The following is a 13,444-nucleotide window of genomic DNA, read 5'->3' on the forward strand; positions in this document are numbered from 1 at the left end:
AACTTTGTGTCTTTTGTGCAGATCATCTTCGTGTTTTTTTTTTTTTTTTTTTTTTTTTTTTTTTTTTTTTTTGTATTTTGTTATTAACTTCTATAAGTTTGTGATTGTATGGGTTATTGACTGGTTCAAATTTACAATTGTTTTTAGTTAGTTTAATCATTATTAACACTATTAAAAGTCTTGAGGTGTTTACTTTAGGGTTCGTTCACCAATCAATTCCACACCCACGACTTGGCATGCTCACTATTGAAGTTAGTCAAGTAATCTACCATGCTTTTGTATTTTATAAAATACGTTTCCATTTTAAAAACTACAAAACCTATACCAATAAAAAAAATAGAGAATCAGAGAGCCGTACTTATAGGGAATAACAACTTTTAAATAGACATTGAAGTTTGTTTCGGTTTGTAGCTGTAAAGTGATCACACAATGTCGACTAATTAGTTAAAAGTTATTTATTTAAAAAATTTGCTTCCAAATATTTATACTAAAACCATCAGTTCAGGTCTGTTTTAGCTTCAATTTTGGTCTAAGTTGGATATTGTTCAAGTGTTACTTCAGTGTTAGAAATTAACTATACATCTCTTACAAGTGAAAACTTATTAAAAAACATGTGTGGCCTTTTAGTTACTTTTTTGTTTTCTACAGTGCATAGGAGTCCCTAATCTTATGGAAATAAGGTTTTGAAAAACAACATATATGCTTCTCAAGGAAAGAAATATAAATATAATAAGTTGATTGACTAGTTGCTTTGTTTTACTCATGAGTGAATATATGCTTATGATTTCATACTTTTATTTTCCATCTTAACAAACTCGTGACATTTTTTGTAGCATATGGCAAAATAATGTTGTACTGTAGCGTCTCACTTATTGTGGTTTGTGTAGGACAATATACTTAATAAATAGGATTTAACTGTTTTTTGTTACTAGCAATCATTTGATAAGATTGTCCCTGCATTCTTCATTCTTTTGGGAAAGAACCTGATTAATATACTGGTATGTCTTTTGTTAGGCTTCCATTTTTAATGGTGTCCAGTGTAGGTTCACTTCTATTTATTTCGCTTTCTTTTTTTAATATATTTGGTGTAACTTTTTTTCAATTTATATATTGGTTTAGTTATCCAATATACCATCCTATTTCTATTTTCTGTCGATTAGAGTAAATAGTAGTGTGTCACACCCCCAAACCATAACGACGGAAACGTCGGGGGGCGGATGGAGTGACTTCATGTAAAGTATCATAACAATTGAATAGTAATGAAACATAGCAACACAAACATTCATACATTTATATTTCAAGTATTACACTGTTTACAAACACAGTTGTTCTAAAAGTTGAATACAAATAACTAAAAAGTAAGAAAACATGAGACGACGACACCGGCCCACAAGAATGGTTGAGTACCTATCTACTGGTTTCCTAAGAATACAAGTGATTTTGAAAACTGTCAACAATTAAGTTGGTGAGTTCATAAGCATTTAGCATGAAAAAGTTTTGTGACCGTTTCGTGAAAGATGGTTTCCTTTTTTTTTTTTTTTTCCTGAAAATTGGATATTTCCTTTGACATGAACTAAAATTGTAAGTAATTCCTTTGTATCTTTTCCTTGTAAAGTAATAATGTATATTTCTAGAAAATCCAGTATTTTCTTAAAGGTGAACCATAGTCTTAAACCCTAAGACCATGATGGAAGTGAATATCGTACAGAAAATAATATATAGTTTCATTTCTTTTTATAAAAGTAACGAAGTATAAGCTTCCCATAAACCAAATAGTTTGGTTAATCCCTATGTGAGTTCTTATAATCATATTAATATGACTGATATGCCTGAAACGACGTTCTTCAGGGGTCGGTGTTGGCAAGACAATTGTCACCCTAGACTTGTCGGTCTAACTGTAGCGAACAACTGATATGTGGGGTTGTCAATGTCGTATAGATCTATACGCAAAGATCTCGCTCTCTCTCCAGAAGACTCTGGTTATAATGCAGGACTTAAGGTGTATGCTAGGTACGTACGGTGTAGGAAAGTCTCACAAGAGCATTAACCGATTTACGTGAACTATGACTCCTTTTACTTGCAAAATTAAGATAATTATACCTTTAAATAATTATATGTATCTTTGAAAGGTGTGGTTTGTGACTTCCAAACTATACCAATTAAAGTTTATCTTGTTGGTTGAAACTACTTATATAATCTTTTATATAAATTTAGATGTGTAGTCTAGCATGAAAATATGAAATCAAAACATAATATTTTGGGGTTAAAACACACTAGATTAATAAATGACTATAATGTAACCATTATTGTTAGTAAAGTTATCTTTTAGTAAAAGTTCCCAAAAGCCATGTAATTTTACAAATAATAACTTTTCTTATGATTTTATAACATAGATTATGTTTGTTTTAACAATATGTATATCACAAATGTTTATACCAAAATCAGTATAAACCATAACTTATGTAATTAATAATTTATCTCTATCATAAAAATGAAAAACATGAAATTATTTGTGGGATAAAAAAAGTTTTACTTGTATTCCCCCACCCCCCCCCCCCCCCTAAAACATGGGAAAGAACTTGAAAATATGGGGGGAACTCACCTTGGTTTGGTTTGGTGGATGATTTGAAGGGAGAAGGTGGTGATTTTCGAGCCTAGCTTCTTGGTAAGTTCTTGAAGAACTCCCTGGGAGTGTTGGTGTTTTAGGAAAACTGTTGGGTCATGTTTTGTTATGTATTGCGTCGATTGGGCTCGCTAGTTAGTCCAGTTTTGTAACTCCAGTTTGGGCCTGTCCAGCCGTGAGCTTGATAGGGTTTATTATAAATATAGGTGCTTGCATGCATCTTAAAAAAACGACTGAAACGATAGTAACAAAAGAATAGATCGATCAGAGTAGTTTCATTATCGTTCTTGTAACCCTAAATCCTCTACAGCGGAAGTTCTTAGTCGAGCTCTGCTGAGGATTGTTTGAATCAATCATTCGACATATTGTGATTCAACTTTGTTTTGTTTATTGTTTATGTTCTTCATACTACCTGTTACAAAGATCTAATCGATCTTCAAGTTTATTTAATTACTTATCAAAAACTAACACAAGAAAATGTGTGTGAATATGGTGAAATTAACAACATAATGTGTAATAACACTAGAGGTTGTTGAAATTACTTACCTAAACTTCTAGGAAAATGCTTAAAGAATTAAGCCTTTTTAAAGCTTGAAGCTTCATGGAAATTTCATAGTGAGTGGAACGAGATTTGTGGTAAGTGAGCGAGTGTTTTGTGTTTAATAAAAGCATGGTAATGATAAGACATTTACTTGGAAGTATGGAGGGTAAAACATTGTTATTTGATGGATATTCACGTGGGTTACTGTGATTTCATTGGAAATGGAGGTGAAATCACATCCTAAAGTCACATTTTCCTTGTCTTATTCACACTCTAGACCGCAAACCCCATTAAAATAGCCTAGTATGAAGTTGTTTTCGGCAAAGTGTGGTCCACTAAGGGTGTTTACGGTTCTAAGTCTTTTCTCTTAGGGTTTTCGGCCAAAACATGATTCATTAAGGTAGTTTTCGGCCATGATGCTTCGTTTTGGTTTGATTTCGGTCTTGAGGTCCCCCATGGAAAGGGTTTTCGGTCCTAGCTTGTCCCCACAAGGTTGTTTTCGGCCATAGTGGAGTTCTAGGCCATAATTCATAAAGGAAATGCTTATTTTGTGCTATCTTGTTGACTTTTCAAAAATACTTGAAACAATGGTTAATTATCGAATTGATGATGATGAACCCTAAATTTTGAAAAACGTTATACGAGTGAAATTGAATTCTTAACTATATGAATTAATGCTTATATGTGATTGAAATGCATGATATGATTTGATCCACATATTCCTACTTAATTTTGCTGCTAAAAGTGTTGCTAGAAAAAGACCTATGGTGGGATATGATGATTTTTTTTGTATGCTATTTGTTTTTGTTTGCATTTGTGCTCATGAGATCATTATAACCAAACACTTACACACTCACCGCACCCGCTCCATTCCCATTACCACACCATTTCCACATACATTCATGCCTACACCAACAAGTCCATGGCAACACCAATGTCCACCTCCAATTATACATTGGAACATACACACACCAACAAGCCAACACACGACTTCGACACCGGCTAACACCTACATCTATACACATACCTACATACCCCTCTCATACCCACATCCACACCCACCCCACACCTACATGCACACCCGCACGCCAATGCGAACAATCCTACACCAACATCGATGACGACCCCAACATGTATACGCCCACGCCCACAATAACAAACCTACATAGGTTTCAAGTTTCAAGTAGGTAAGAGTTTAATAAATGAAAATTTTATCATTTTTATAAAAAATAATAAGTTATAAAGAGTCAATAAAAGGGTATTTAGGTTATATTATAAAAGTTTTTACTTTCTGATTAATTTGTCAAATCTACAAATCACACAGAAATAAGATTCCATTATATATTAACTAAACACAATAATATTTCAATTACTTCAAAATCCAATTCACTCATATTCTAAATATTTTAGAAGATCAATCAATTATTTAATTTCAACTGATGGAAACCTCAAGAAAAAATTACTTTTGTTTGAACGGAAAATTTAATATATTCTTAAACTACTCTTTTATTTCACTTATTTTCATGACGAGATTTGAACCTCAACCTTAAGAATAGAAGACAACACCGGATACTAGGCGTGCAAACGAGTCAAGCTATTCAAGATCGGCTCGTTAAAATCTCGACTCGAAACCAATTTTAATCGAGCCCAAGCCGAGCTTGAGCTTAATTTTAAGCTCGTTTTTATGACGAGTTCGAGCTTAATTTTATGCTGTTGTGGAAAACATGCAATGTACAAGGGTGCGTACATCAGCATTTAGCAAACCACAACACGTTTTTTTGGTGCATGATTAACGCGCTTAATCAGGGAAAATAAGTCGTGTGTGTTGGTTCGACCAAAATGGGTTTGATTGCTTTTGGGATATACGTTTCTTGCAAACTGATTGTACTTTGTTTTTGCTTTGCCGTTTCAAAGCCGCTCGTCGTCGTTTGCTTTCTGGTTTCGTGAGTAAAGTCGTGTGCCGTCTTTGGATTATTGATTAAGGATGCATGAAAACATACAATGATACAATATGCTTTTGGGGATATATCGTAGTCAAATTAACTGTTGAAGACATAGAAAACAAATATAAAGAATATACTTTTACAATGTTTTTAGTAACAAACTGCAATATTAAACTTCCTTTTTTTTTTAACAGGAAACAATGAAATTGAAAGACCCACTAACGAGATGCTAGTGGACTAAAAAAAAGAGTAAATTACACAAATGATCTTTATGGTTTAAGGTAATTTATATGTTTGGTCCAGTCTCATACTCCTCACCCTACCTTACATACTCCATAATTTTTTTCTATTTAAATAATAGTATTTTTTGGTAAGACATGGACCAAGAGTGTAACAAAAACACACAGTAGGGATCAAGCGCGAAACAAAAACAAATAGTAGGGACCTTCCGAGTTAAAAAAATAAGTTAGGTACCAAACGCGCAAATTACCCTAAAACCGTAGGGACCATTCTTGTAATTTACTAAAAATAAAAAAAACAAAGTCTTACCCACACTACTACAAAAAGGCACACTATATAGAACTCAGTTTTGAAAAACGGGTTATATTATGCAAAGGCCGGGTTTTATAACGGTAAATGTTATAAGGCTCGGTTAAAAGTAAGAAACTAGGGTATACGTTCAAATCAAATAATCCGGTTTTATTTAAAAAAAACCCGGCCTTTTTGCTGGAAAATTATATAACTTAGTTTTCTAATTGTAACTATGTTTCATGACTCAAGAACATAACTTGTTTTTCAACAACAAGATTTTTTGACACACAAATTACAGTCAGAGCATTGAGATTTGACGGTTAAGGCATTCAGTTATAATTTACAAATTTATCCTTACTTATAACTACAATATGCATGCCTAAATTAATACACATGCCAAATGTACTACTAACATAATGTAAAAAAACTGCAAATCAATCATTTTTCAAATTTTCTTATTTGCCCTTTAGTTCAATGCTAACACCAAACATGTATTTGCCCATAATAACATTATATTTTTTAACACAAACTCTTATTTACCCTGCACCATATTTTCATTAATTCATCTACTAGTCTAATAAAACAGTACATTTTTACCACGTGACATTCATTGAGCATCCCCCCTTCGATTATTCCCGCTCAAATCACTATGTCAGATCCCGAAATTGCCCCTCACGCCTCAGCTCCATTAAACTGCAGGTCAGAAAATTCCAAACTGTTATCTCTACATTTGAAAACCGTAACATGTTTGAAAACCCAAAAATCAGGGTCACTAAATCAAGATTGTGTTTTCTTTTGACTACCTTTTCAAATTCCTGAAAATTAGGAATTTAAAAAAGACACCTTATAGTATCCAATCTATTCTATATTTGAATTGCAGTAATATATGGCACAAAATCAGGTTTAGTATGTTATCTTAATACGTATTCATAATGTCGACCCAATTTTAATGTTTTATATACGACCATATTATATATGACCACTATTCCTTTGGTTAATCATTGTTCAAGGATTGGTATGGTAACAGAAGCTGAAATTTTCTCATTGATTCCATTTTCTTTTGCGAAATTTGTCCTGATTTCATCCATCAGGTAAGTTCTAAACATCGTATTTCAGAACTTGCATCAGAATCAAAAACCTACTCTGTGTTTATGCCTTTCTCTTTCTCTCATCTGTTGTGAATCATAAACTTTGTGGTTAACCCACAAAGTTCATTGTTGGTGGTGAGTAATGTTGGTTTCTGAGATCTTCTGTTCAATCTCTTCATATTTTTTTTTTCCATTAGTAACGAATCAATAACCTACTATCTCTTTCTCGCTTGCTCTTTCTATCAGATTGCAATTTTACTGTCACTGCTTTCTGCTTTCTGTTTGAAAACTTTTGAAAACGAAAATAAACATCTGAAAAATATAAATCAATTTCGGAGTAAATCAGGTACTCATGTCTTCAAATTACATATTTTTTGACAGTACAGGGGCAAAATGGTCATATTTTTTTAATTTTCTTATTTAAGCCGTACTTTTGAGAGAAAATTTTATGTTTTACTAAAAAAACAACGAGGAGAAAGTCGTAGTCACCATCTTCTCTCCTTTTGACAACCACCACCAGAGCAAAATTACCGCCGCTTGTCCTCTTACATTTGTTCAGTAGACCTAGACCTATCTGGTGTAACTTTGTCGCTTTTACTTTTAACCTTCATGATTTGACTTTATGTCTTTTATGCAGATCATCTTCGTTGTAGTTTGTTTCGGTTTGTTGCTGTAAAGTGATCACACAATGTCGGCTAATTAGTTAAAATTTATTTATTTAAAAAATTTGCTTCCAAATATTTATACTAAAACCATCAGGTCAGATCTGTTTTAGCTTCAATTTTGGTCTAAGTTGGATATTGTTTAAGTGTTACTTCAGTGTTAGGAATAACTATACATCTCTAACAAGTGAAAACTTATTAAGAAAACATGTGTGGCCTTTTAGTTAGTTTTTTGTTTTCTACAATGCATAGGAGTCCCAAATCTTATGCAAATAAGGTTGTGAAAAAACATCATTTATGCTTCTCAAGGAAAGAAATATAAATATTGTAAGTTTATTGATTAATTGCTTTGTTTTACTCATGAATTAATATTTACTTATGATTTCATACTTTTGTTTTCCGTCTTAACAAACTCGTGACATTTTTTTGCAGCATATGGTAAAATAATGTTGTCGTAGTGTAGCGTCTAACTTATTGTGGTTTATCTAGGACAATATACTTAATAAATAGGATTTAACTGTTTTTTGTTACTAGCAATCATTTGATAAGATTGTCCCTGCATTCTTCATTCTTCTGGGAAAGAACCAGATTAATATATTGGTATGTCTTTTGTTAGGCTTCCATTTTTAATGGTGTCCAGTGTAGCTTCCAACTTCTGTTTATTTCGCTTTATTTTTTTTTCAATATATTTGTTGTAACTTTTTTTCAATTTATATATTGGTTTAGTCATTCAATATACCATCCTATTTCTATTTTTTGTCGATTAGAGTAAATAGTAGTGTGTCACACCCCCAAACCAGAACGGCGGAAACGTTCGGGGGCGGATGGAGTGACTTCATGTAAAGTATCATAACAATTGAATTGTAATGAAACATAGCAACACAAACATTCATACATTTAGGTATCAAGTATTACATTGTTTACAAACACAGTTGATCCAAAAGTTGAATACAAATAACTTAAAAATAGGAAAACATGAGACGACGACACCAGCCCACAAGAAGGGTTGAGTACCTGTCTACTAGTTTCCTGATAATACAAGTGATTTTCAAAAGTGTCAAAAATTAAGTTGGTGAGTTCATAAGCATTTTGCATGAAAAATGTTTGTAACCGTTTTGCGAAAGATGGTTTCGTTTTTTTCCTGAAAATCCGATATTTCCTTTGACATGAACTAAAATTGTAAGTAATTCCTCTGTATCTTTTCCTTGTAAAGTACTAATGTATATTTCTAGAAAATCCAGTATTTTTTAAAGGTGAACCGTAGTCTTAAATCCTAAGACCAAGATGGAAGTGAATATCATACAGAAAATAGTATATAGTTTCATTTCTTTTTATAAAACTAACAAAGTATAAGCTTTCCGTAAACCAAATAGTTTCACTAATCCCTATGTAAGTTCTTATAACCATGCTAATATGACTGATATGCCTGAAACGACGTTCTTCAGGGTCGGAGTCGGTAAGACATTTGTCACCATAGACTTGCTGGTCTAACTGTAGCGAACAATTAAGGTGTGGGGTTGTCAATCATGTATAGATCTATACACAACGATCCCGCTCTCCCTCCAGAAGACTCTGATAATAATGCAAGACTTAAGGTGTACGCTCGGTACGGTGAAGGAAAGTCTCACAATAGCATTAACAGATTTACGTGAACTATGACTACTTTTAATTGGAATATAAGATAATTATACCTTTAAATAATTATATGTATCTTTGAAAGGTGTGGTTTGTGACTTCCAAACTATACCAATTATAGTTTATCTTGTTGGTTCAAACTAATTATATAATCTTTTATATAAATTTAGATGTGTAGTCTAGCATGAAAATATTAAATCAAAACATAATATTTTGGGGTTAAAACCCACTAGATTAATAAATGACTATAATGTAACCATTTTTGTTAATAAAGTTATCTTTTAGTAAAAGTTCCCAAAAACCATGTAATTTTACAAATCATAACTTTTCTTATGATTTTATAACCTAGATTATGTTTGTTTTAACAATATGTCTATCACAAATGTTTATACCGAAATCAATATAAACCATAGCTTATGTAGTTAATATTTTATCTCTATCATAAAAATGAAAAGCATGAAACTATTTATGGGATAAAAAAGTTTTACTTGTATTCCCCCACCTCCCCCCCCCCCCCCCCCCCCCGTGTAAAACTTGGGAAAAAGCTTGAAAATATGGGGGTGTGAACTCACCTTGGTTTGGTTTGGTGGATGATTTGAAGGGAGAAGGTGGTAATTTTCGAGCCTAGTTTCTTGCTAAGAGCTTGATGAACTCCTTGGGAGGGTTGGTGTTCTAGGAAAACTAACACACGAAAATATGTGTGAATATGGTGAAATTAACAACATAATGTGTAAATAACACTAGAGGTTATCGAAATTACATACAAAATGTCTAGGAAAATGCTTGAAGAATTAAGACTTTTTAAAGCTTGAAGCTTGGAGTCTTGAGAGAAAATGGAAATTTCACAGTGAGTGGAACTAGATTTGTGGTAAGTGAGTGGGTGTTTTTTATGGGTTTGAGCCATAAGAACTTTCCTATGTGCACATGCAAACCCTAATTGCTTGGATCTAGGTTTCTCTAATTGAACATGAATGTATCCAAGACTTTCATTCATAGATCTAGTGTAAACTAACAATTCATGACATATGAAAAACAGATCTAGAAGAATACCTTGAGTTGCTTGTTTGATACTTCTTCTTCTTGGAGCTTAGAGTAACAATTGTCACTCCCCTAATGGCTTACAAACACCAACTAGCAAGAAGATGATTTGAGAGAGAGGAAGGAGGGTGAGAAATCGGCCCTAGGGTTTCTTGTCTTGCATGAGTGCCGATTTCCCTCACTCTAGGGGTCTATTTATACTATGGGATACTAGGGTTTCACCTTTAACCCTAATTGAATAACTTAGGCCCTAAGCAATCCAAGATCCTCCTAGATATTAGGCTTGGACGATTTTAAGGTTCCCAAACCCTAAATTTCGTCCACCCCATTATCTATAAGGATACATAGCCCAAAACACAACTATCACACATTTGACAGTTTATGCCCCTTTATTCAATTAACCTCTTTAAGTCATCAAATTAATTCTTAATTAATATATGAATTATATTAATCAAATAATATTATTAATCTTTTAATATATTATTCTCATAATATATTAACAATAATATTTCTTCTCTCTTAACAAATCATCCTGCCAAGTTGCTATGGTGAAGGCAACCCAAAAGGACCATGCTCAACCGGGTCAAGTACTTACCAAATATAGTTACAACCTTAGACACTAATCCAACAGTAGAATAATATATTAACAATAATATTTCTTCTCTCTTAACAAATCATCCTGCCAAGTTGCTATGGTGAAGGCAACCCAAAAGGACCATGCTCAACCGGGTCAAGTACTTACCAAATATAGTTACAACCTTAGACACTAATCCAACAGTCTCCCACTTGGATAAGTCTAGTAACTATATATGCAAACACAAACCAATTAGCAATCGTAGCTCTCAAAGACGCTGTCAACTCTGATCTTATCAATGTACTGTCCTTTAGATAAGGGATCGTACAGTCCTCTGTTTAGATATTATGCTGAAAATTTTATGGAACTTATTGTCCAACATTTGGTTTCTCAATTTCAGATTCATTTGACATAGAACTTAATTAAACACATCAATTCAGTCCTAACCGGGCCCGACACATAAGTCAAATCAAATCATCGAGCGGCCGTGATATCGCTTTTATCCTCTCACAATGAAAGTAACAGATAAACTTCGACTTATATGCATTCACTATTTACTAATCAACTATACACAACAATGCGTTTTATGACATCAATTTACTGATGCGGTTTCGCATTGTCAATGCACAACCAATTAATAAACAATAAACCATATATCTTGGTTTTAAGACCATATGATATTATCATCTTGCGATCACTTGTGTCACATTCCAAAAAGTGATTCCGGCAAGCACGTGTTTTTTCCAATGCTCAAAACTTGTTCATAAGCACTCATGAATGTTGTAGCAAACCTTTGCTATGTCTAATACTTTTTTAGACAATCTACACACCAATTCATGAAAATCTTCATTCATACCTACTTCCAACATATGAACGATTGTGGACCATTCGAATAATTCGATTATTCTTAATAACTTAACTATTCAGGAAGTCAAAACATGCAAAGTGAAACAATAGTTAAACAATTAACATAAGACAGTAACTTTACTTACAAATAATATTGTTTTATTTAATCATCAAATGTCAATTACATGTTTCAAAACTATCTAATCTAAACTAATATCATCTTTCAGCCCAATGCTCCTAGCGTGCTGCAAATGGTTAACCCTACTCAGTCCCTTCGTAAGCGGATCTATTGGGTTATCCTCTGACGATACCCTCTTCACTACGAGGTGTCCTTCTTCTACTCTATGTCTAATAAAGTGATATTTTCTATCGATATGTCGAGATCTACCATGATCCCTCGGTTCCTTGGTCAAGGCAACCGCTCCTTCATTATCATAGAAAATTTCCATAGGCTCTTTTATAGCAGGCACAACTCCAAGGTCACCAATGAAGTTCTTCAACCACATCGCCTCCTTTGACGCTTCGCTCGCTGCAATGTACTCTGATTCGCATGTTGAATCAGCTACGGTCTCTTGTTTGGAACTTTTCCAAGTCACTGTTCCTCCATTAAGGGGAAAGACCCAGCCCGACTGCGAACGGTAGTTGTCCCTGTCGGTCTGGAAGCTGGCGTCATTATACCCTCACACCTTTTAGTCATCACTCCCTCCGAGGACTAAGAACCATTCCTTCGTCCTCCGAAGGTACTTAAGTATATTCTTGAATGCAATCCAATGAGCTCTGCCAGGGTTCCCTTGATATCTACTGACCATGCTCGAAGCAAGGCCACATCAGGGAGAGTACAAGTCATAGCATACATGATTGAGCCAACTGCGGAAGCGTAGGGTACTCGGATCATCTCAGCTATCTTGGCTTTAGTACTCGGACTTTGAGTCTTACTCAACTTGACATTACTTTGTATCAGTAGTTCTCCCTTCTTCGAATTTTCCATACTAAAAGGTTTTATTACTTTATCTAAGTAAGTATTCTGACTAAGTCCTATTAGTCTCTTACTTCTTTCTCTCACTATCCTTATTCCCAAAATATAAGAAGCCTCTCCGAGGTCCTTCATAGCGAAGCACTTCCCGAGCCAGGATTTAACCTCCTGCAAGGTCGGGACGTCGTTTCCTATGAGCAGTATGTCATCCACATACAAAACGAGGAAGCTAACTATACTCCCACTGGCCTTGACATATACACATGATTCATCTTCACTTCGTACAAATCCAAACTCTTTGACTTTCTCATCGAAGCAAAGATTCCATCTGTCACACCTCCAAACCAGCACGGCGGAATCGTTCGGGGGCGGAGGACGTCATATTCAGTATCATAACAGTTCATAGAAAGGAAAGTACACACCACCATAATATAAGTATATTTGAAAAGTTTACATGATTGTAGATGTTACATGTTTGCAAAAGAAATCAAATACAAAATGGTGATCCAAAATATGTTACTAACGCCAGCGCGTTAGTCTTCAGAAGTAGCTGCTACCTGGCTAGCGGTTTCCTGAGAATACAAGTTATTTCAAAGAAAAAGTGTCAACATTTAAGTTGGTGAGTTCATAAGTGGTGTTTTGAGAAGATGTATGCCATTCGAAAGTGTTTGTATGTTTTCCAGAAAAACCCTTATTTTCTTATAAAAGTATGAAATGCATATGAATGTTCGTGATGTAAATTGCAACTAATTGTACCGAGAAAATCCCTTATTTTCCTATTAGTTGTTTGGTTTGTATACGGGAAAACCCTTATTTTCCTGACATAACTGGCAGTCTCTAAGACCGAAAATCGCAAGCAAGCGACGTGCTTGTAAGTTGTGTCATAGTTTTACATAGTAAAGCTATACGAAGATCGCACTTATTAGATGAAGAATAGTTTTAATGACTACTCGTTCATAAAAGCATAATACCATAATAATTGTATATCCG

This window comes from Lactuca serriola, chromosome 4 (assembly GCF_051521515.1).
Source record: "Lactuca serriola cultivar US96UC23 chromosome 4, Lser_US96UC23_V15, whole genome shotgun sequence".
Classification (NCBI taxonomy): Eukaryota; Viridiplantae; Streptophyta; class Magnoliopsida; order Asterales; family Asteraceae; genus Lactuca; species Lactuca serriola.